At 43.1% G+C, this 24,882-nt stretch overlaps 1 protein-coding gene and 1 pseudogene across 5 annotated transcripts in view; one reads left to right on the top strand and one right to left on the bottom strand.

Annotated features, from left to right (window-relative positions):
• The window catches only part of KIAA1549 (KIAA1549 ortholog), a 111,498-nt gene that overhangs the window by 71,161 nt on the left and 15,455 nt on the right, over nucleotides 1-24,882 (bottom strand). The gene's annotated exons all lie outside the window — the stretch shown is intronic.
• Nucleotides 4,174-24,882, top strand: part of LOC144329075 (uncharacterized) — a 31,041-nt pseudogene continuing 10,332 nt past the window's right edge.

The following is a 24,882-nucleotide window of genomic DNA, read 5'->3' as shown; positions in this document are numbered from 1 at the left end:
CTCAAAGGGAACACACCATGGAAACCTCTTAATATTTCTCCCTGTGTGGAGAAAACTGAAATCTACAAGCAGCAGATGCACCATGTAATAGCCTGCTTGTGCATATAAGGCCACGGTGTTTAAGGAAGCTGGAAGGTCAGTCTTCAATTCTGGTGTTAAATAGCGATGCCAAAAAAACAAGCAGAAAGATTTAAAATATTTTAAAGCTGAACGTGTTAAACCTAAAGTCCTCTCCTCTTTTGAGGCTGCACTTGCTTTCTCACCAGTGGTGGTTATGGCTGATAGAGACAAGAGAAAGGTCATTTTCCATAATGGCATCCAGGATGTGGAAGGATGGGAATGACCTCCCTGGGCCAGCGCCTCTGATCCCATCATTGTTAGCTTTTAAGAGGGCATTAAAAGCTGTTTTGTTCCAGCAGACATTCTTTAGTTAAGGGGTGGGGGGCACTGTAGTGTTTAAAGACCCTGGAACCTGCACTTGTCTCCTCTTTTTATTGTATTATGCTGGTACTGCTTTGGATTTTGAATAGTTCTGCCGTTGTGTTGTAGAACCGTTGTGGTGTTTTTTTTAGCAACTCAAACAAACCACATCCCAGTTAGAAAAAGAAACAGTGAAGAAGGAAACAACAACCCACACATCCAAGATCTAAATGTGTATTTGCTTTCATGTGAATTCATTAGCGAGGAATGATGATATATTAAATTGTCAAATATAAATTGTCAAATGTAATTCACCTTGAGCCTGCTTTGCAGAGAAAGGTGGGGTATAACTTTATATTAATAACAAATAAATAAAAGCCACATAGGAGAGAGCCAAATAACTCTGTTATCTCTCATTTTGACTTCTGTGTTGTAAGTCAGTCACCACCAAACCGGGAGAATACTGATTAAATTCCTCAGCCTTTGGGTCACCTTTTAAAAAGAACTACCATTGTAACTTCTTTGATTAACATAACTGTTATCTAGTGCAGCCCAGGAACATTCTCAAAATATTTGGTCAGAGCTAGCTCACTTTCTAAAAACCAGTGAGATAACAAAAACTAAAAACCTGACAGAGTTTCCAAGCAGTTGTGCTGATCACTAAGAAGAAACACAGCAGAAGTAAGGCAGCTCCTTTAACTGGGCCAATGAATAATAAAAAATGCTGAAAGTGCGAACTTTGAAATTATATAAGGCTTCTCAATATATATGTGTTGAATACCAACTACTTCTGAAATAATCACAGGATGTGAATATAGATGCAGTCCAGGGCAGATATTTGTTTTAGTTACCCAGTTAAGCATTCTTTAAAGCAAAGGAATTAAACAGGTTTGAACAGAAAATACATTAATGATTACAAACCCACCAGCCCTTCACTAATTATTTTCTTTTCTTACTATGCATGTCTTTGTGCAAACCAAGAACTATCAAGGGAAGGGGAAGAGAGATTTAAAGCTTAAAAGAAAAAAAAAGTTGGGGCATAAAAATAAATAAATCACCAATTATCGCCCAATTATCACCCAACAACAGACAATTATAAGGCTAAAAGCCTAAACTACAATTTCTGGGAAGTTCCACTTAAATCAAATGTGCTCTCCAGGTAAAAAAGGGGTAAATATGTTTTATCTTCCAGTTTCTGAAGGTGGGCAATAAGAATCCAGTATAAATCACAAGCAAAAAATAAATAAAATGAAAGGTTTCTAGAAATTGCCAAATGTCACCCCCTTCATACAGTAGATTTTGCTGCCCCTCTTTATTTACAGTGCTGTCCTCCCAGTTATGTGCTCTTCAAAAACAAAACAGGTTCAAAGGGTTAATAATGGTTTAGAGACCAAGCTACAAAGCAGGAATTCCCTTCATTTTAATCTCTCCTGTGAGTTCTGTAGGTGTTCCTAAAGCTAATTCTCTTCTCAGTCTCAGTCCTATCTGCAATATGGGAATATTAAAACTGACCTACCGAGTCCGGGTGCTGAAATTTAAATTTCCCACAATGCTCCCTGGCATAGCTTAACCCCAGGAAATTTTGCAGGAAATTTAAAAAGGGGTCTGGTGTTGCTGGCAGAAGCGCTTTGAGGGGCTTGGTGCTGCTGTGTAAGTTTCCCACACAATGCGTCTGACATAGCATCTCTCTGTGGAATTGTGGGGAAATTAAGTAGCATCCCCCAGAAACGCAGTGTTGATTTAAATCACTGCTTTTAGCCACAGAATGTCCTGGAGAGACATTATACTGGGGGTGCGGCCAACGAGACCACAATCTGCTTAAACAGGAATGTGAGCTGGGGATTAAGAAATCCAGACAAAACACAAGAATAAATTAATAAGGTTTTGTCTTATGGGATGAAGACAACCAACAATGACTGCCATTTGCTTCACCACAATTCATAATACAAAGTAAAGTGAGGGACACATGCCAATAGCCCCCCCCCAAAAAAAAATTTGAGGACAGCTTTGCAGGGTTGTTGCAAGGATTAGAGAGATAATGTATGTGAAACACTTGAAAGCATGCGAGATGCATGAGGTAATTTAATTTGCAGGAGAAAACCCTCTTACTCAATTTTTATTTGACATTTGATATATCAGTATCATCTATACATACAGAATGGCTGTATCCATTTTTGAAAACTTACTAAGAATCTTACACATGGGTGGTTAAAAACTTCACCGTTTCTGTTGTTGTTGTTTTTAGAAAGATTAACAGCTACAAAAGCTTCCGTTTCCAATACATCCTGCCAATTCAACAAGCTTTAAAAAAAGTTAAACAAGAGACTTAAAAAAATGGAGCCCTCAAGTGCCAGGATTCAAGCATTCCCTAAAAGGCCAGTTACATAAATTGGAATCATAAATTGTTACTAGCAATCTCATTAATTATAATACAGCTACCTCATGTATTCTTCCAAGTAAATGAACCCAAACTACTGAATGTTGCCTATCAACAAGGCTGCTTCCCCTGGAGTGCCAGATTATTTTGTTTTGATGGCATTTGTGCATTCAGTGCAATGGTAGCTCTTTTCATTTGCAATGTTGCCCTATCATCTGCCTTCTTTAATTAAGGGGGGGGGGACCACCAACACCACAGAGTGAAAATCGTCTACACCCCAGATAATTTTCAACTGATAACTCCCCCTCCCCTCCAAAGCATATCCTGGTTCATTGGATTGAATTGAATCCATGGATGCAATTCTGTAACCAGTTACCTGAGGTAAAGAATTGACCTGCACTTCCATGGATAGCTGTGAGTCCAAAATGACTCCCAGGCTGCACACCTGGTTCTTCAGGGGCACAGTTACCCCATTCAGGACCTGGGAGTCCCCAACACCTGCCTGCCCCCTGTCCCCCCAAAACAGTACTTCTGTCTTGTCAGGATTCAACCTCAATCTGCTAGCCGCCATCCATCCTCCAACCGCCTCCAGACACTCACACAGGACCTTCACTGCCTTCACTGGTTCTGATATGAAGGAGAGGTAGAGCTGGGTATCATCCACATACTGGTGAACACCCAGCCCAAATTCTCTGATGATCTCTCCAAGCGGCTTCATATAGATGTTAGAAAGCATGGGGGAGAGGCACCCCACAAGTGAGAGCCCAGAGGTCTGAACACTCATCCCTCAACACCACTTTCTGGATAAGGCCTAGTAGAAAGGAGCAGAACCACTGCATAACCGTGCCCCCTGCTCCCAACTCCTCTAGACGGTCCAGAAGGATGTCATGGTCAATGGTGTCAAAGGCCGTTGAGAGCATTACACATGCGCAAGATAGACCCTTGGAACACTAGCAACCTAAATGGCCCACTCAGTAAACGTACCCACTACAATGCTGGTGTAACATGCCTTCAAGTTTCAGGTGCCAAGCTCAGGGCATTATATTAGCACACAAAGTCCAAGGATTACACCAGGGGTATAAATGATAATGGCACAGGTAGTATATTTGCCTATATGCCCCAAAGCATCCCATTTCTGAGAGTCTGAAATACAATGTAATCAAAAAATTATTCAGAACAGGAGAGACTCAAATCAGAAAGAGTATTTTCTTGGCAGAAAACTTAGCATACTCTTCCACGAGGCATGAACAATATGCACATTCCTCTGAGGACAATATGCAATATTGATTGACCGAATGAGTTTAGCATAACCCAGTTGTTGCTCCTTGCATTCAGGAAAAAAACATGATTTCTTATTTACTCTTCTTTACTGTACCATGGAAAGGAATGCACCTGGGAAGACTGCAGGTAGGACTTATGAGGCAGCTCCGGAAGAACTGAGGCATTGTCCTGATCTAACCACACACAGTTGTGTTCCTTACGTGGGGAGCAAAGACAGACCCGGTGCGTATTTGCTCAGTTCTAGCCAGTGACTGTCACAGAGAGCATGACCTAAATACCCTTAAAATTGCGGTCATGACTCTCTGGGGAGTCTCCTAATGAGGGAACAGCAGACAGGAGGGAGGGCTGCACAGAAGGCTCACTCAATGAGCAGAAGTTACTGGTGAGCTACTGTGTTTTCTTCTTTGCAGATTCTGTGCGGTCCTCCACATGGGAGACGAGTGAGCTCAGTTACCCAAATGAGGAAACAGAGGACTATCAAATGAAGAGATCGTGCAAGATAGCTCTTCCAAAGCTCATTTCACATCAGATCTTGGAAGCCACAGGCCATGTGGCAGATGCCGGTAACAGGAACATCTCTGGCAAAGGCAGCTGATGTAACCACAGACCTAGCGCAGTGCTTCGAGATAAGAGCATTGGTTTTAGGGCCACCGCAAGAATGAAAAGCAAAGCCCTTGGAGGTTTTGAGTGAAATCTACCTGCATCCATCCACCAGTGGGCACCATTGGCAGAAGAATGGATTTTCTCTCTGCAGCCCCCACATACTCTCCCAACCTGATCCGGAGGGCCGGAAGACCCTCTGGAGCAAATTAGAAGTACCTAACAAGGCTACAGAAAGTTAGGTGTAAAAGAAGTGGATGTACACTCACACAACATCGGATGTTGCCCATGCTCCAGCCTATCTACATCAGTGACTAGTGAACAAGGAAAGTTCATTCCCTTATGCAAGAGGTCACTGAACCCGTAAAGAATATTACCATTCAGGAAATTAATTCTGCCTCTTACACATAGGGGAAATCCACCGATCAGAATTACTCATGGAAATGAACACACAGTATGATGTAATTCACAGAAAAGAATGCACCATACTATCGACACAATATCCCTTAAAATGGACTTGAGATGATGGTAGTAAGTGAATAGGCTAGAATATCAAATGAAAAAGGCCACTAAATGGTCTATATTATATGCAGCCAAAATTGCTTCATTTTGTATCCCGAGCCACAAAGGCTGTCACCAGCAGAGAAATGCCTTGGAAGACTTCAGAAAAGAATCTTGTTTTAAATCTGCAATCTACAACCGCAGAAATGATAATTTCAATGAACCCTAAATTATGCCTCAAACTGCTCTTTTCTCACAAAAATAATGTCCTTTTCTTGAAGGGCCTAAAACATAAAACCACCCTGTAATAAATCCAATGACATTTTTGGAATGCACACTCAGCCAAGCTACCAAATTCTCATAATTAAGAACAAAATGCTAGAATGGACTGTGCTTATTGGCAGCCAAAGTTGCCTATGGGAAAACAAAAAGCCTCCCACCCCTTATTTAATATCTTTTACCAAGCAATATTTACTAAGAGACTGCAAAAAGGCGAATCTAGTTGTAAAAAATATCAGGTCTTATACTGTTTTGCACATGCGCCATTTTTGAATGGGAGGAAAGGACACAGTGTGTGCCTGGTGACCTGGGAGTAGTGGGGTTCTTGGCTTGTGGCTTAAGGCTTTCTGCCACCTCGGGTGCTGGCCATGGTGCTTGGTCTACCTCCCACTTGTCTCTACAATAGAAGTAGCTCTTAGTTTCTGCTGAGCCACTGCTAAGAGGGCCACACTGAGCCACTGCTAAGAGGGCCACACTGATTGCTAGGATCATGGGTTACTGCCACTACAAATGCTGTTAGCTTGAGTTAAGGAGTAACACATAACAAGTGTGCAAGGCCATATGGAAGCAAAGAGTAGGCGTGCACATACACACAATACAGTTTCTATTGCCTCTTCCCAATCCAGACCCCCCACCCCCAGTTCATTCAGATTCTGTGTCCCACGTATAGCAGAAGCATGAGGAATCTTTTCCATAGCTGCACCAGTGGTATGGAACACCTTGCCTCATGCAGTTTAGGTCGCTCCATCCTTAACTGCTAGTCACCAGTTTGTGTAGACTGTTGTTTTTTTAAAAAAGTGCTACTAGTTTTTTAAAAAATTGTCAAGCTATATTTAATTTATATTTATTTAGAATATTTATAGATTCCCCCTTCCTCAAAAAGAGTTCAGGGCAATAAACATCAAAACAAATAAGCAAAGCAGAACAAACGTAACTAAAAATATGTGCCAACTTTTTTTCCAGAAAAGTCATGAACACACCAGTGGGAAGTGGTTTATAACACTTTTAACCAGCCAGCTGTTAAGAAATCTTTAAAAAGCCAAGGAAATGGGGGCTTGATTTTCTTTATATCACTTGATTGTGCAGGGGAAGCTTGGATAGCAGATTTTGGAATTCAAAATAATTCTATTTTGCTGGTACAAATCAAAACTGAATTAGGAACTTTGCCCCTACTAATAGTAATTTTTAGACAAATAAATGAAATTACTATTTATGACTACTTTTAGATTCTTAGAGGACAACGGAATAAAAATAGGAAAGATGAAATATTTTCTTTTTCCGCTGCCCCAAAGTCAGCTCCAGGCGGTCTTGGTTTAATCACTCATGAAAGGAGAGGATGAAGAACTGCGCAGGGCAGCCTTTGACAACCTGGTGCCCTCCAGATGTTTGAACTACAACTCCCAGGGACCTCAGCCCTTGAGTTGTAGCTCAAAGTATCTGAAAGGAACCGGGTCGGTAAAGTTTTGCGTAGGGTACAACAGTTTCTTCTATGAAGAATGTGTTGCATAAGCACCAACAGTGTTTTGTCTCATTTATACAACGTGTTTGCTTCCCCACTTCCCCATAGGGTAACTGCTGCTAAAATGGTTCCACGGAATCAGGTAACTTGGTGATCTGCAAATCCCTGAGATCTGTTCTCCTTACCCAAATTGCCCAAAAGGTTGAGGAAACAGATATACACAATTACTTCGCTTCTTTAATTTCCAGGAGAGAGTAGCTTGGACAGACACACTGGATGCGCAGCAATGGACTCAAGGATGAGCACAGGAAATACATGTATACAGTAGCTCACATGTGGTGGTAGGGAACTCATGTGAGCAAAAAATGTGCAGCTGTATGAGCAGACACACCTGGCAGCATGGACAAACTTAAACTGGGTTAAAGGAAAAGGCAAATTTAGACCACTACTTAGAAAGCTGAAGCAGCCATGTCAGGAAGTCTCCTCTTTGAAAGGGCAGGGGTGTTTCAACAGCCAGATGCCCTTTTGCTAACTTTCTTGGCATTTAGAAGAGCATGTTTACTTTTTTCATTAGCTCTCCTTTTCAGTCAACAGATCTCTAGCTTTTAACTTTCCTAAAAATAAACTGCCTTCTCACAGCATGGAGAAAAAGAAAGACTGTATCTTAAACCAAGGGTGGGGAACCTGTGGTCCTTCAAAAGTTGCTGGAACTCCAAATCTCATGAGCCAAAGCCAACACAGCCAATGGCCAAGGGATGATGGGAGTTGGAGTCAAACAAAATCTGGAAGGCTACAGGTTCCCCATCCTTAACTCAAAGGTCAAAGGTCTGTCTGTAGTATCTCTCAAAAACTCCTTCTTGGTGCTCAGAGCTGGATTAATTCTAGATGGGTGGGTGGGTGTTTTCCAAGCTAGGGAATGGGCCTCTACAGCATGTTAAAGTGACAATACAACTGGGCTGGAGACTGTTACATATATATCCTACTTTACCCCTACATGGCTCCCTGCCCTGCCCCCTTTGATCCCACAAGCCTCTTTCCCCATTTTATCCTCACCACAAACTCTGTGAAGTAGTTTTAATGCTTTATGCATGCAGATAATGGCACTCTTTGAAGAAATTTAAATACTAGTTCCGAAGATTTCATCTTCATGCCAAATTCTGGACAATCAATAAATCGCACCAGTAAAGAAAAAGGGGTGGTCTTTTGAGGGCAACGAAAGATGAACAGTGAGCACTCTAATCATGTTAACCCATCTCCCCTCAAACATCTTCCCACAGCAGTAAAAAACTACCTTGCATGGTTCCCAAAGAGAATTGTTGGTCTCTGCTGAATTCCTTCTGTTGTTGTGTTAGCATTTAAACACAGGGGGATTTTCCTTAGTAAATTCTTAACAGTGCATTGCTTACAACTGCCCCGAACTTGAAAACTGTGGGTGTCCTAGTTCTGCCAGAAGAGATATAATGAACACCCTATGAAAAGCACCAAGAACAGGTGCCTGGAATGCTCCAGAGGATGCAACCCTGAGAAACAGAAGCATTTTAGAAGTGCAAAGAAAAAGAGGGAGGTTAAGATCATGCTGGATCAGAACAAAGACCCATCTAGTCTTGTTCCCAGAGTAGCCAACTAGATTGGAAGCCTACATGCAGGACGTGAGTGCAGCAACACTCTCATCTCCCCAAGAAACTGGTACCGTCCATCAGCCTTAGACCCCTTACAAGCAATAAGCTCCTTTGAATACAGTGGAATTTGTTGCCAAGTACACATGACCTACGATTACAGCAGGGAGAGCCAATGTTGTACCTTCAGACATTGTGGGCTACAGCTTCCATTCGCCCCATCCAGCATCACTAACTGTAGGAGTTATAATCCAGAATGTCTAGAGAGCACCATACTGACTCTCCCTGAATTAGGATTTCAGGGTTGTTAACAGATGTAACGCAGGAGATCTGTGAATGCCTCCCCCAATGATTTTTTGGAGTGTTTTAAAGATTGAAGAGACGCGGGTGGAGCTGTGGGTTAAACCACAGAGCCTAGGACTTGCCGATCAGAAGGTCGGCGGTTCGAATCCCCACAACGGGGTGAGCTCCCATTGCTCGGTCCCTGCTCCTGCCAACCTAGCAGCTCGAAAGCACGTCAAAGTGCAAGTAGATAAATAGGTACCACTCCGGCGGGAAGGTAAATGGCGTTTCCGTGCGCTGCTCTGGTTCACCAGAAGCAGCTTAGTCATGCTGGCCACATAACCCGGAAGCTGTACGCCGGCTCCCTCGGCCAATAAAGCGAGATGAGCGCCACAACCCCAGAGTCGGCCATGACTGGACCTAATGGGCAGGGGTCCCTTTACCTTTACCTTTTGAAAGCAGCCACTAAGTCAGGGGGATGTTCTTTTGATTGAAGTAGGGAGGATTATTTAATTTCCTCCCGCAACTATTAATGCCCTCCCAAAACTGCTACTGGCCAGAAAGTAAGAGCTGGTTGCAGGGGTAAGATATGCAGGCATATTATAGATGCCTCTGTATTTACCCAGGTAGGAGTCAAGAGCAGGTTCCCAGCAGAGATTTTTACAAATGGGAGAACAACGCTGGGCGAGGGAAGGATGAACAACCCCTTTCCCCGACACCACTGCTCCGTGCAAGCAAATGTTTATTACAGTCAACCAGCTATTAAAGAAGTACAAAAAGTGAAATCACAGCCTTGGAAGAACAAAGCTTAGGAACTAACCATTGTAGCAGGTCTAAGACATATTACAACATTCCAGTATTTTGCCTCTGATTAAATCACACACACACAACCCATACCAACACCACTGCTATTTTAAAGTTTTTTTTTGGGGGGGGGTCTTTTAAAGGGTGGGAAGAGGCAGTCTCAGATCTTCCATGTCACTGTTGTTTCAAATCTTCAATAGCTTTTATATTGCAGCCAGAGAAGGAGCAGCTTCAGGGAACTTGCTTCTCCTACACTGCCAGAAATTCACACCCCCCAAGCTATTCTTGGTCCTTTGGCTTACGGGTGGAGTCAGAACACCTTTTGTGGCAGACTCGTTATTTCTGGCGTGGAGGTGGGAGCACAGAATCAAGCTTCTTCTCTGGATAGCAGATGGAGCCAGGCTGGTTTTCTCTTGCCATGAGGTTCTTCCTGGGAGGAAGAGGGTTCAGCTTCCCAGTGATCCTTAGTCTTTTGGCCAATAGATGAAGCCAGAGTGAGCTTCTCTTCTGAAGACGAAACCATGGATCACAGTCCAAGTTTGAGAAAGGCAAATGTTAGTTTTTGTGGTGTAGATGTTTGATGTCGTCTGCCAGGAAAGTTGCTAAAGTTATCAAAGTTGCTAAAGTTATCAAAGTCACATAACTGAGAGGAATACAGTGTCTGGGAGTGAGAGTAGCTCAGTAGAGCATGAGACACTTAATCTCAGGGTTGTGGCTTCAAGACCCACACAGGGCAAAATATTCCTGCATTTGCAGGGAGTCAGACTAGATGACCCTCGTGGTTCCTTCCAACTCTACAATTCTATGATTCTATGTCTAAAGGCACTGGAATATATATATATATATATATATATATATATATATATATATATATGCAGGTTTTGGTGTCCTCGGGTGTCTTCCCGTGTAAAAGTTGGGGTGTCTAGGCGACGTTTCGACGAGGTCACCCCAACTTTTACACGGGAAGACACCCGAGGACACCAAAACCTGCATTCCTGTACCCGTGAAAATCTACGAAAGCATATATATATATATATATATCCCCAATAATAAACAATAGAAAGTAACTTAAGCAAATTCGTAACGTCATTTTTTTTATTTTTTCCCTTTAGAACTACAAAGGAAGCTAATTTATACAACACTAATTCAAACCATATTATCATCTTAGCAAAGATTATGCAATCCTTTGTGGGCTTTACAAGCCAAACTGCAGCATCTTAAGCAGCATATAAACCTCACTGGTTCAAAAATAGTTTTAAATAAAAGCAAACAGCTAGGTTAAAATCATACTAAATGCAGTGGCTTTGAAAGAAAAAGTGATGTATCACCTAAGGTTAAACTTTTAAAATCTAAAGTGTGTGTTATAAAATAATCAGATAACAGTTTTCTGTAGTTACAACTTTTATTTTATTTTAATGCAACTTGTGTGTTGATGGAATTTCTGGCAGGTTGAACCAAAAATAAACTAGAATGACCACAAAAATGCGAAGTGAAGTCATGGAATGATTTTACTGGCTATCCATGAGGCCAATAAAAATCTTCCCTTTTCAGTATTAAAGTGTCGCTAGCAACATGCGAGCAAGCAGTATTATGGTTCAGTTTTAAATTTTTAGCTTGCACTCCAGGTCACAAAGCAATTTGTAGGGCTGTTATGTATTACAAGAATAAGCAGACACATGACCCTTCACAATGACCTGGACCTTTCTGAACTAACAAAGCGCTTTCCAGCTGAACCACTAGGTAGAAAAAGTCTTCACGCTTATAGTGGAGAGGATGTCAAAACGTCTCAGCATGGAGCCAAAGCTTGCCCTACAGGGCAGCAACCAAATTTACAACAAGAAAACTGTTGTTAAATGAAAAAGCAGCCCTTTTTTAAAAAAGAAAGAAATTATGGGTACTGGATTGTACATGTTCAGAGACTTCTGGGGGGAAAACCCCCACTTACAAGCAGTATAATGCTTTGAGAACTCAAAACCAGAAAGTGTTGATAATTTATCAGCTCAGGAAGGGCCATAAACTCAGTGGCAGAGCAGCTGCTTTGAATGTAAATGGACCCAGATTTAATCCCCAGTAGCACCAATCAGAAACCTGTTGCTGGGGGGTGGTTTCTACTTGAGATCCTGGAGAGCTGCTGCCTGTCAAGTGTATGCCTGGTTGTGAGGAACCTCAGGCCCATACCTCTCTAACCACCCCCAGTACTCTTCCTAGGCCACACCTCTCTCCATAGGCCACGCCCCTCATTGAAACATGCTCTGTTCCTGACTGGGCTCTTTCGCCCGACTGGGACATGCACTTGAAGCAGCAACGATAACGCCTGTTGCTTGCCTTCATAGACAGGACAGGTGAACCTCTAGCTTCTACGTGGCTGGAATGTAGCCTACTGTACAAAGGGAGGAGTTACATCTTGCTCCGCCCACTTTTGCCTCAGGCCTCAACCACCTCTGGCAGGTGGCCCCGGAAGGTGCCTTACAGGGAAACGCAGCTCTCAGGGAGAAAAAGGTTCATCACCCCTTGAGGCACACAATACTAAGCAACATTAATTTGTGGTCTGGATCTATGTAATAAATTATTATTATTATTATTATTATTATTATTATTATTATTATTATTATTATTATTATTATTACCCCACCCATCTGGCTGGGCTTCCTCAGCCACTCTGGGCGGCTTCCAACAAAATTAAAATACTGTAATACATCAAAAATTAAAAGCTTCCATAAACAGGGCTGCCTTCAGATGTCTTCTAAAAGTCTGGTAGTTGTTGTTCTCTTTGACATCTGGTGGGAGGACGTTCCACAGGGCAGGTGCCACTACTGAGAAGTCCCTCTGTCTGGTTCCCTGTAACTTGGCTTCTCACAGTGAGGGAACCGCCAGAAGGCCCTCGGAGCTGGACTTCAGTGTCCGGGTAGAATGATGGGGGTGGAGATGCTCCTTCAGATATACTGGATATATATAAGGGGGCTTCCTCTGGTTTCACCCACCACAAGCCCAGTTCCCTGACATTTTGAATCCATTAGCAGTGCTTCTTTTCTGGGGGGATGCATACCCTCTAAACATTTTGTGAATGTAAGTTTGGCCTCATTGAGGGGCAGTATTTCAATAGGAATAGAAAAATGAGCGTACCCCTAAATGTGTTTTTTAGAAAAAAGTCACTGGTCATTAATACACATCATATGTGACCACAACAGAACAGCATGAAGTGTTCGTTTCTGTCAAAACTACAGTAAGCCAGGTGTCGGGGGAAAGAATATTAAGTCTTCCCCAACCTGGTGCACTCCAGAAACTCTGGACTTCAGCTCCTATCAACCCCATGCGATGATGTAAACCAGAGCTTTCCAAACTGTGTGTTGTGACACATTGGTGTTGGCTACAGCGTGTAGGTGTGCCATGCAAACGCTCCCCGCACAGCTCTTGGGGCTGGAAAGGGGTTAGTTCAACCTCTGGTTTGCTAGTAAAAGCAAGTTGGGAAAGTCTAAAGTAAATGGTAGCCAAAGTTACATATTTCTGAATCCCACAGATTTCAAAGTTAGAGGCTTCAGCACAGAGTTTTAACACTTTTTAAATTAACAGGGCTTAAAAAATCTGCTTGATCATGGTTAAATCGTGCTACGGTTTTGATTTGCTTCTTGTAAATAAATGAAAAATAATTCCAAGCCCCAAGACAAGAAACGCAATATGGTTAAGACAGCCTTGGAAAAACAATGAGCATATTACTGAACTGACAGATATACTTTACAGGTAAAGCAAGGTGACAAAGTCCTCTGCAACAAGAGACTTGGATAAAGTTCCCCAAACATATAATAGTCTTTTTATTTTCATTTTTTGGTCAGACACAGTTGTGGCAAGTTTTTCCCAACAGGGTCAACACAGAATCTCTCCAATGGAAATGAGGCAGGCATCATGAATATTCCAGATGGCACAAATGAGCAACGCAAGAGTTTTGTATTCCATTATTGCAGCCTGGCAGTCAGCCACATGTCTGGAGCAAACAACAATTACTTCTGGATAAGTAGCTGTCCAGTCCTGCTGCTGAAGTTGTCCTATAAACACATGAGTGGGCAGGGTGGGGGGAAATGGTCTGCAAGCTGGCAAGTATAAACAAATTTATCTGTAAGACTTGAGTTATGGCATTAAGTTCTTCCCAGCCATCCTCTATGCAATCAAAACTAATCGCTAAAGCTGTACTATGCAGGAGCCAGTAAAAAAGTACATAAGGTGATACTGGGTGCCAAAGAGTTTAGCTAGCAAGTTCAGCTTTTGCTTTAATGGGTGGGGAGGATTTAGCCCTTATAATTTTGAAGTTATGTTTGACAGTGTGTGGGCAATGCCTGCTGACATCTCAGAAGACAGAGCATGTGTTAGCAAATTTCTCTTTTCTTAGCACAGAATCTGAACTGTCTGGGTGCAGATTTTAATCTTATGCACACCATCCTGCAATGATTAACTTTCCTCACGTAAATTAAAACCGAAGGTATCTGAGGATCTATAAAGTCACACCTCTCTACAACAAACCTTTTGCCGCCAGAAATAACAAAAGCGAGCGGCTGAGACCATCTGCCACATCTTTCCATGTCTGCAAAGTTATGCACTAGAGCAGAGCTCTCCAAACTGTGTGTCGTGTGACACATTAGCGTGTCGGCTGCAGTGTGTAGGTGTGTCACGCGAACGCTCCCTTGCGGTCCTCCCGGGGCTGGAAAGGAGTTAGTTTAACCTCCGGTTTTCTAGGAAAAATGAATTACTGTATCGCAAAATGATGCACGTCTAAAAAGTGTGCCACCAACATGAAAAGTTGGGAAAGCTCTGCACTAGAGCAATGGGTGGGGAACCTCGGGGTGGGTGCTGGGACAGACCAAATGCAGCCCCCCCCCTCCCAGTTCTCTCAATCTGGCCCTTGTACAGTGGTACCTCAGGTTAAGAACTTAATTCGTTCTGGAGGTCCATCCTGAGGCGCCACTTTAGCTAATGGGGCCTCCTGCTGCTGCTGCGTCGCCGCACAATTTCTGTTCTCATCCTGAGGTAAAGTTCTTAACCCGAGGTACTATTTCTGGGTTAGTGGAGTCTGTAACCTGAAGCGTCTGTAACCCGAGGTACCACTGTATTTCTCATTGGAAACACAATGCAGGGTCAATGGCTGAATCAGAAAAATAAACCAAGAGATTACATGCATTGAATAATACAAATGATGTAGATGATTTTGTTGAAATATGGCATTCTTTTATAAAAAGGTTTTTACTGATAACCCTGAAGAACAGCAACCACAGAAATCACAGATTGGACATGGGCATACTTAACTAGACTGATCTGTCTTGGAGTGGGGAGGGGATTTTGTTTTTGTATCTTTTCCCTTTGTTGCAATTGTTGTTATACATTGGAAATCAATAAAACTATATATTTTTAAAAAATCTGGCCCGTAGAAGTCTCCCTAGAGTCCACATCCCTTACAGACCCTGCTTTGATCCCAACTCAATTGCTTTTGTTTGGCTGGAATGTGTCCTTGGGCAGAGATGACTCATCTCACTTATCTGTATGGCGGATGGACAAATGTCTGTGAATGCAGAAACCTCTGCGTGGAGCCAGAGCCTTTGCCTTCTGGCCCCCAGATGTCTGCCCATGACAGAATGTGGCCCTTAGGCTGAAAAAAAGAGAAAGCAGAAATGTAGGTATGTTACCTTTCATTGTATTCCAGCCCTAAGTATATAAAGCCTTCCTGTTAAAAGAGATGTGCCTTCTATGAAATAAACTGCTAAATGTAAGAAGACAAAGCAAAATGCCTGGAGAAGGATAAGCCTTGGCTGGTCAATGAGGTGCCTTCCAGATGTTGCCAAACTCCCAACTCCCACCAGCCCCACCCAGCATGGTCAACGCTCAGGGATGATGGGAGTTGGAGTCTGACCACATCTGGAGGCCACTGCATGGGCTATCTATGACTTAAGCCAGTGGTTTCCCCCCTAAATTAATGTTTAGGGGTACTCTCATTTTCCTATTCATATTGAAATACTGCCCCTCAATGAGGCCAAACTTAGATCCACAAAATCTTTATGGGTATGAGTACCCGTGTCCCCCCAGAAAACAAGCACTGGCTGAAGCTATAACAACTAAAACAAAACACCATAATATAGAAATACTAGCTCTCTATCTCTGCACCAAACTAGTATGGAAAGGGGGGGGGGGACAAGTTAGCTAAAATACAAGTGTACCCTCTTTAAGTGGCTTGTGGATTGCAGCATATAGAGGGCAGATCAACGGAATCAGAGCCATTGTATCACATCTTGCCTTCCTCCCCTTCAACAGATGAACTGGAAGGAAGCAGGAACAATGCAGTTTGGTGCCAGAGTGCAAAGCTTTGCTTTATATTAAAAGAGAACAAAACAGGAAGCTCTGGGTTTACGTAACCATGCAAGGCACCGCAGTGACTGGCACCGCCTAAAGACCTGGAAAATGGCAAAAGACAGGCAAAAATAGCATTGAAATGGACAGAAGATGCCAGCTGACGTTCTGTTGTTGATGTACCAAAATCAGGCCATGACTACTGGAAAAACAGCATAACAGAACCAAATATTACCAGAGGTCTTGAAAAAATGTTCTCCAAACACTTAAAGCCGTTATAGCACACTAACTCTGGAATATACATATTTACACACAAAGCAAAACAGCCTAACCTTCATCACAGGGTTGTGATGAAAGAAAAATGAAATAACAACAATTCTGCTCAATTTTAAATCTAAAGAAGCATTACTGAGACAGGTTCAACAAAAATCGATGTTCCAGGTATAATGGACTCCACGGGGCCTTTATGGAAAGAAACTGGCTAGTTCAAATAGATGCTGGTGATGTAAAAGGTAAAGATAAAGGACCCCTGAACGGTTAAGTCCAGTCAAAGGCAACTCTGGGGTGCTGCGCTCATCTCGCTTTTCAGGCTGAGGGAGCTGCTGTTTGTCCACAGCTCTTTGAAGAATATAATGTGGAGATGTCCTACAGTGTCTTCTTTCTGGTCAGAAATTATTGTTCATGGTTCCCCATGTAAAATGTGGACTAGATGAGATAACTGTTAGTTGGTTGACTGACCAAGCTCAAAGAGCGCTCACTAAAGGTTCCTTGTCACCCTGGGGAAAACAGGCAAGTGGGGGTTCTGTTCTGGGCCCATTGTTTTGCAACATCTTTATAAACAACTTGGATGAAGGTATTGAGGGGATGCTCATCAAATTTGAAGATGATACCAAACTGGGACGGGTAGCCAATGCAGCTGAAGACAGAATTGGGATTCAAGATGACCGTAACGGATTGGAGAACTGGGCCCAAACTAACAAAATGAATTCCAATAGGGACAAAAGTAAGGTTGGTTCTACACTTAGGCAGGAAGAACCAGCTGCACAAATATAAGATGGGGGATAACTGTCTTGCCAGTAGTACATGTGAAAAGGATCTAGGGGTCTTAGTAAACCACAAGTTTAACCAGAGTCAACAGTGTGTGAAAGGGTGTGTGTGTGTGGAATTGATGGTTACCTTTATTGTTAATGTGAGCTGACAACGCTTTCTTTTCCCCCATTTGTTTTGTAAGCAACTATATACAAACAGAAAGACAATGTTATTAGCATAAATTAGTGCAACTGCCTGAAGTATTTAAAAACTACAGCCAGGATACTAAAATCTGAACTCTCCACATACAGACTTCTCAATAACTGATTGATAGATGCATGGATGGATACACAGATGTGAGAAAACTCTGTACTAGACCTCAAGAAAATCTTGTCAACCTAAACTGAGGAACATCCTTAGGATAGCTCTCTAAAGAGCATCTCTAAATTAGAATATCATCCTAGCTATGCCTTTAAGACACCGACGACTAGAAAATAGCAGGTGACTAATTCATACCTGGGACGCGGGTGGCGCTGTGGGTAAAACCTCAGTGCCTAGGACTTGCTGATCGTAAGGTCGGCGGTTCGAATCCCCGCGGCGGGGTGAGCTCCCGTCATTCGGTCCCAGCTCCTGCCCACCTAGCAATTCGAAAGCACCCCTAAGTGCAAGTAGATAAATAGGTACTGCTATATAGCGGGAAGGTAAACGGCGTTTCCGTATGCGGCACTGGTGCTGGCTCACCAGTGCAGCTTCGTCACGCTGGCCACGTGACCCGGAAGTGTCTTCGGATGGCGTCGGCTCCCGGCCTCTTAAGTGAGATGAGCGCACAACCCTAGAGTCGGTCATGACTGGCCCGTACGGGCAGGGGTACCTTTACCTTTAATTCATACCTTTACAGAATTACTAGATAAAAAACATGCTGGCTCAGTCAACTAATCAAGGGAAGCATAATGCTTTGTTCTAAATCACTCAGAGAAAATTCTGCCTTTCCTCATGAAACTTCCATAAAATCCAAAACCATCTGCTTACGATTTTACTCCATACAAAAGGAAATTGGCTTAACGGACATCTTTTCTTAGAGGAGCCTCAAAAAGTCCTGTTTCTGAATCACTTCTTTATAAAATAAAATAAAAACAGTCCATAAAATAAAAAATACCAACACACAAGCCGTGGACTAAAAATAACAAAGTTAAATCTAGTGACATAACGTCAGGCCCAAGCTGCATTTCTACAATGCAAAATTAATTCCTGAAGGGACTCCTTTAAGTTGACTGGAGGACACATTCAAAAAGCTCAAGAACCTTTTCCATTTCTCATCACTGTTTCTGAATCAAAATTGCAGAAAGACAGCTATTGTCCAACAATGGAAGGCAGAGTCTTCAAGGATTCCTTTTCGCCGTGCTTACATTAACACAGACGCGTGCCATATTTATTTCATCTATATCCTGCCTTTCCTTCACAACAGAACTCAAGCTGACATAAACCAGATTCCCAGATGGTCTTTCTTCCATCCAGGCAGATCAATTGGAGGGCACCAGGTTGAGGAAAGGGGAGCTATAGCTTCAAAAAAAAAAAAAAAATCACCAATAGTGAGCCCATATTGAGTACATCACAGTAATTTTATTAGTAAGTTACTATTTAACCCGTTGCTCGGTCCCTGCTCCTGCCAACCTAGCAGTTTGAAAGCACAACAAAGTGCAAGTAGATAAATAGGTACCGCTCCGGCGGGAAGGTAAACGGCCTTTCCGTGCGCTGCTCTGGTTCATCAGAAGCAGCTTAGTCATGCTGGCCACATGACCCGGAAGCTGTAGGCCGGCTCCCTCGGCCAGTAAAGTGAGATGAACACCGCAACCTCAGAGTCGTCCGCGACTGGACCTAATGGTCAGGGGTTCCTTTACCTTTATTTAACTTGGGGTAGGGAATAGGATCCAGCCAGCCGGTCAAATCCTGACCTCCCCCACCCCCTGCGAGCCACTTTGACAAGTGGGGGGTGTTATTCCCCTGTCAATCACCTGATATCACCATAGCTGTCAATGTTTCCCTTTTTTTAAGGGAAATCCCCTTATTCCGAATAGGATTCCTCGCAAGAAAAGGGAAAAGTTGACAGCTATGGATATCACCATGGCATCTGGTGACCCAACGTCAAAGGAAAGAATCGGGAGTGTTCTTGCACCAGGAGGCAAAAGAAGGTATAGCTGCAAACCTCACAAGATTGACTCCACTCATGACGGGGCATTATATATTGCAGAATTAACCAGGGGAATTAATTACTCTGAGGCACCTTGGAAAGCACAGCAAAGATTATACAAATTCATGCTGCCTGTTTTAACAAATGGCTGTTAGCCAGCACCATGAAGTAATCCAGACTTATTCTTCAAGTATCTGGAAACCTTTAGCTGCTGAAACTGAAAGCTAAATGACTAAATGAGAGGACCAATGCTCCCACTATGCTGGGTTTGTTGGCTTCTAGTTTATTCTTCTTGATCTAAGTGGGATGGGTTCATGTCAGCAACTGAATACTGTCTTAGGTGGTACATAAATGGAAGGCAAAGACATACCCAATGAATTCAATTACTTGACAACATTCATCAAGAAAATTAAACGAAACAGAGGGAAACCACCTTGTTCAAGCTCTCTTTCCCACCTCAGTGAGTCATCCTTGCTCTCCTCTCTCATCCCACTCTGATCCTGAAAGATCTCATGCAGCAGCTACAGTGCTTCATTCTCAGCTTGTATTAAGCCCAGGTTCCCGATTATATCTAAATCAGTGAACTCTGGCTTAGTCAGTTAATAAATCAGGATGATAAGCCAGAATCAGAGGAATGCTTGGCCCCAACCTTCATTCCTGGCTTCATAAACCGTATAGTTTAAAAGCTGGGAATGATTGTGTGAACCAAGCTTAACCCTGTTTTTAGTGACTTTAAAGAAACAAAAATGCTACAACTGCAGGGGAAGAACCCAAGAATGTCTATGTTCCTTGGAGTCTAACTTGCCATGGTGTACTTAAGGGCATTTTCTACGTTACTTTTAGATATAGCAATGGGACACAGGGGATGGAGGCAATGGGTTAGTTTGGATGCAATCCCAAGCTGTGGTTTGGGGCTTTGCATCCTCCTCTCCCTTCCACTGCCCCATCACTTTCCATTCACTGCCAACCCACAGTGTGCCCTCTGTAGCAAGCTGTGGTTTGCTCAGGGGAAACCAGTGTGCAAGGGGGAAAGTGAATGGGAGAACAAGGCTCACTCATACAGCACTGAATGATGGTTTGGCAAAATATTGGAACTAACTGAGGGTCAAAGATATGCCAGAATCAAAGCTTTGCAGGGGAATGCATAGTCCTTTGAACTGGGTCTAAATAGCAGCATCAGTGAACTGCAAACGCTGCAAGGAAATAAAAGCATTTCACATATTGCCAACGACTTTGAATCCAAAAGAACTTGGCCAGCAACTAGTGCCATGAGCAGCTAACAGCTTTCTCAAGAAATTTAAATTAAGCAAAACCGCCATGCTTGATCTTTAAGTGATTTACCACCTACAGAAGTACCCCATCTTAGTGCTGCAAGATCAAATGTATTTTATTCTGTTGAGGAATAGCAAAGAGATTACCGCAGGCAAAAACCAGAGCAAGAAAAAGAAATCTCCCTATGTCTTGACATGCAGGAACCTATCTATGATCTCAAGCTTTTCACCAGCCTTAGAGGCTTGTGTTTTAAAATGTACCAGATTAATATGAAAAGGAGAAAAGCAAATCACACTGATCAATGTGATAGGCTGCTATCACAGGTGCCCTGAAGGGTTCATCATCTTTAGGTACAAAGGATCTCAGAGACTGGCTGTGCTTGCATATTGAAACAAGGGCTCAAAGTCCCTGGGGAATTTCTAAAAAGACAAGCAGAGATGCTGAAAGCCAGGTAAGTCCAGGGGCCAAAAGGCTGGTGGCATATTTTTCAAAGATGCTAACATCAGCAAAACTGATTCTGCACTTCTGGAAAATAAAGGGGTGTGTGTGTGTGTGTGTGTGTGTGTGTGTGTGTGTGTACTCTAGCTCCCCCCCCCCCACAAAAAAAACTTAGTGAAGACATCTACATTAGAAGGGGTCCATGAAGTGGTTATTGCCTCCTTGCGGGAGAGGCAGGTCCTGCCAGCCCTAAAGGAGGTGGTGGCATTGCCTTCCCTTCAGAGGAACTCCCCGGACCTGGAAGTATTGAATAACTACCACCCAGATTTCCTTTAGGTAAAGGTGCTCAAGAAGATGTTCAACAGCAGGCAGGCATGGAAGAAACAGGTTATACATTCTAGCTTCAAGCCAGGTTTGGAACTGAAACAGCCTTGGTCACCCTGGTTGATGCACTTTGTAAGAAGAGAAAGAGGGGGCAGTACGGCTCTGCTGGTTCTCCTTGACCTTGCTGCTACTTTTTCTCCTACTGACCATGGCATCCTTCTGGACCAGCTCCAAAGGTTAGGTGTAGGGGGTACTGCGTTGCAGTGGCACTACTCCTACCTATGGGGCCTTGTCCATTGTGGGGAATGGGGAGCCACTGTTCGGTGCAATGAGAACTGTGCTACAGTGTCCCGCAGAGAACCACCTTACAAGGTCACACCTAACTCTCCCTCTCTTCTCAAACAGGAGAGGCGGCTGACCTGTACTGCTGTCTGGGGCAACAGACTGGCTGTAAACTATGGATGCAACCTCTGCAGGTGCAGTTTGAGACACAAAGGTGAGAAGCACTGAATTGGCTCCCTGATTTTATGAGGAAATATTCAACTTGTGCACAGTAGTGCATGCATGCAAATGGTGTTTGCCATATTCCATCTTCATGCATACGTACAGGGATGCTGCATGTGTGGATGAGTGAGGAGGGGCTACACGGACTTGCACTCCTCCAGACACTGGGTCAGATATGGGGAATAGGGCATGGAGCTTGGTTTCTCTACACACATGCAGTCATCCAAAAAGATGTTGGCAAACCTAGCAGCCAGAGAGATTTACTAAGCTCCACTTGGAAGGGAGGAGACACGGACACCTGAGTCTGCCTTGGAGAGGTCAGTTCCTGTTCTCTCCTTTTATCACCTTCCAGGCAGTGCTCAAGCCTACATGGAACCATCACCTTAGAGCTCTGAGTAATGCCTCTTGCAAAAGACTATTGGGTACAATTTGGGCTGAGGAAGTAGGAGTCGGAGGAGAAATAGCCAAGTCCGTAGCAGCCCACAAGTGAGGAAAGGAAACTAGCTCTTGCCCTGTGCATGAATCCAGGTGTCAGACACCCATTTTTTAGGTGGCCCACAATATAGTTTTTCACACTGTAGGTGACAGAAAATACTGCAAACCCAAATATCTTTCACCACCTCTCTTTTCTGTGCTGTCTTATGGAGTTTATTCTGGGTGCATAAAAAATTTAACTTCCAGATGGGTAGCTGCGAGGGATAGTTCAAGACATTTGCTGCCCAACGGAAAGGACAAGATGGTGCCTCTCATACCACAAACAGAAGCTGATGAAACTGAGTTTCTTCCAGCACTGGCAACGGACAGCATCTTCCACAACACCTAAGGGCAAGAGGCCAGTTCGGGGGAATGCTGGCCCTGCCAAAACTGCCACCTGAGGTGGTTGCCTCTCTCTGCCTAACAGTAGAACTAACCTTAGTCTGCTGCAGCAAAAAACAAAAAGTTTTGCAACGCCTTAACGTTTAAGGAATTTATTGTGGTGTATAACTTTTGTGGACTGCAGACCACCTCATTCAATGCGCAAATCAGATGGTGTGGCCTGTATGCAGTCCATTTTATCTGAAGCATGCATTAGTTCATGGGTAGGCAAACCAAGGTCTGGGGGCCAGATCCGGCCAAATCACCTTCTAAATCCGGCCCACGGACGGTCCGGGAATCAGTGTGTAGAATGTGCCCTTTAATATAAAATGCATCTCTGGGTTATTTGTGGGGCATAGGAATTTGTTCATCCCCCCAAAAAAAACATAGTCCCCCCCCCCGGGTCTGAGGGACAGTGGACCCTGAGGGACAGCCCCCTGCTGAAAAAGTTTGCTGATCCCTGCATAAGTTGATATGGACTGCAGCCCACAAAAGTTCATAGAATCATAGAATTGTAGAGTTGGAAGGGACCACAAGGGTTATCTAGTCCAACCCCCTGCAATGCAGGAATCTTTTGAACCCATGACTCTGTCTAGGGCATAATAAATTTCTTAGTCTTTTAAGATGCCACAGGACTCTTAGCTGTTATTAAAAAGGGGGAAGGTAATCCCATTGCTTTTCTTGTCAGCTGTGGCACAGATACTCACTTGCAATACTTCCATCACAAAGCTTTTCACTTCAAGGCAGAAAAATGCACCATGATATGAGCAATTAATAAGTTCAGTTGGGGGTGTCAGGGTGCAGAAGTGCAGGACTTCAGAGTGCCCACAGCACAACACAACGGGGCCAAGAAAAATACTTCACAGGAAGCGCTGATACTTCTTAGTGCTGTCACTGCAACTCTGAAGACTTAATTTGACAGTAAAGAAAATATTATCCGGAATATGTCTAACTAATAAAAATTCCACTCTTTTGCCAAGTGGAAAAAAGTGTCCCTCTCAGCAATAACAAACCTGCTTCATGTAGGGCCGCAAAGCTAGACAACTCATTTAGTGTTAAGATCAACAAAAGCTTATGAATATCCATGGGGCCAGTTAACTTGGCTGGTAATTCCCAGGCAGTGGGGTGTCAAAATGATGAATGGGAACCTCCTTCAATAAGTTCCTTTTACTAGGTAATTTCCATGGAGGGTGTCGGGACGTTTTCATCAGCCAAGGAAAAATGGGAGGCCAGTATGGTCCTATTTGAATTAATTTCGCCTAAGCCAGGAGGAATTTTCCTTGCTGCTCTGGCTACAAAGAGACCGGCAAGTAATTTTTATTAAAAGGTCCATGTCTGCCATCCAAAATTTCTGTAATCCAAAAACTTATTTAGCACACATTTCATATATATGAGAGATGGAAAATTGTTTTTGCAGTACTGAAAAGAAAACTGTGAAATATTCCATAGGCATTTTAGTTATACAGATGCACAGCATTAAATTGTCCCTATTTAACAGATACAATACCAATTTTCTTACTTCACATACCAATAACTGGTGTATAATGAATGTGCACAAACACCAGGCACGAGTACAATAGGATGCAATTGGCTGAAAGTGCTGACCACAAAACACAAAAGAAGGCATTCTAATAACTTTGTTAACACATACCGAGTTTTGAATCTCTGGGGGGAAAATGATATCCAGAAGTTAAATTTTCAGTGAATACAAAGATGTGCAAAATGTTTATTGTTATTGGTGGGCAAATTTACAGTTACAATTTGCATAATGTGAGTCACCAGGCACCACGGGAATGCAGATTTTCTCACACTGTGATCCCTTCAATCGGCGCCACATGTACCTCCTGTGTAATAAACGCTGGAGATCAAGCATATGACATTAAGGCAGGTTTTTGAAGGCTGCAGAGTATTCTGTGGTCTGCAATCTGTTCGGTCTTCTCAGCATCTATCAATGGTGACATTAATTGCTTGGAAAGCAATTAACGCAATTTAAGGGCTGATCTCCAGCCACCACAAAAATCCAGATCAATTCAGTGGTTTTTATTTTTTATTTATGTATTTATTCTCTGAAAAGTACTGTACCCTATCGCCAGATAGAAAAAATATATATATAGATACCACGTCACCAGTAAGAACTATAGTTGGAAAATAGCCCAAGGCACCATGCCTTCACACGCCAACAGGATTTTCAGCACAGGAGTCTGCAGTGCAAGAGACGAACAAAAGGGATGACAAGCTGTAGAGACAAATTAACTATCCTCTGGTGGATGGCAACTTCTTTTGTCAGTCCTTGCTTTTCTATGTATAAATACACAGTGGTTGCAGA

Source organism: Podarcis muralis, chromosome 10, assembly GCF_964188315.1.
Source record: "Podarcis muralis chromosome 10, rPodMur119.hap1.1, whole genome shotgun sequence".
Lineage (NCBI taxonomy): Eukaryota > Metazoa > Chordata > Lepidosauria > Squamata > Lacertidae > Podarcis > Podarcis muralis.
The sequence above is the reverse complement of the archived record's forward strand: the minus strand, read 5'-3'. Positions and strand labels throughout refer to the sequence as shown.